The following is a 535-nucleotide window of genomic DNA, read 5'->3' on the forward strand; positions in this document are numbered from 1 at the left end:
GAGAGCTAGGAAAGGAAGGGGGAGAAGGAAGGCGGTGCCGAGAAACGTTTGTGCGTAAACAGAAAGACATTGTTGAGTAAAATCTACTGAGCTTCATCGATACAATCAGACAATGCAGCGAAGGGTGAGGATGGTTGGATGGTGAAAGGAGAAGTGAGTAGTGGGAGAATATTTCATCCAGGGGAATTGACAGAGGGTGGAAGGACAAAGACACTGGCGCACCCTGACTATTACTTCTGCTCAGCGTCCTTGTCCATGTGTTAGTCAGAACACCAACCCAGCTATGTAACAAAGAATGCCAGGATTACCATGACTTCAATAAGACTGAAATTAGTTTTTCTCTCAAAGAATAGTCAGGAGTCCAGGCAAGGTGGCTCATGTCTGTGATCCTAGCTCACTGGAAGGCTCACTGGGAGACTGAGGCAGGTGGACAGCTTGAGCTCAGGAGTTGGAGACCAGCCTGAGCAAGAGTGAGACACTGTCTCTACTAAAAATAGAAACACTAGCTGGACGTGGTGGTGAACACCAGTAGTTA

This window comes from Otolemur garnettii, unplaced genomic scaffold, assembly GCF_000181295.1.
Source record: "Otolemur garnettii isolate 467f Iridium unplaced genomic scaffold, OtoGar3 scaffold00077, whole genome shotgun sequence".
Classification (NCBI taxonomy): Eukaryota; Metazoa; Chordata; class Mammalia; order Primates; family Galagidae; genus Otolemur; species Otolemur garnettii.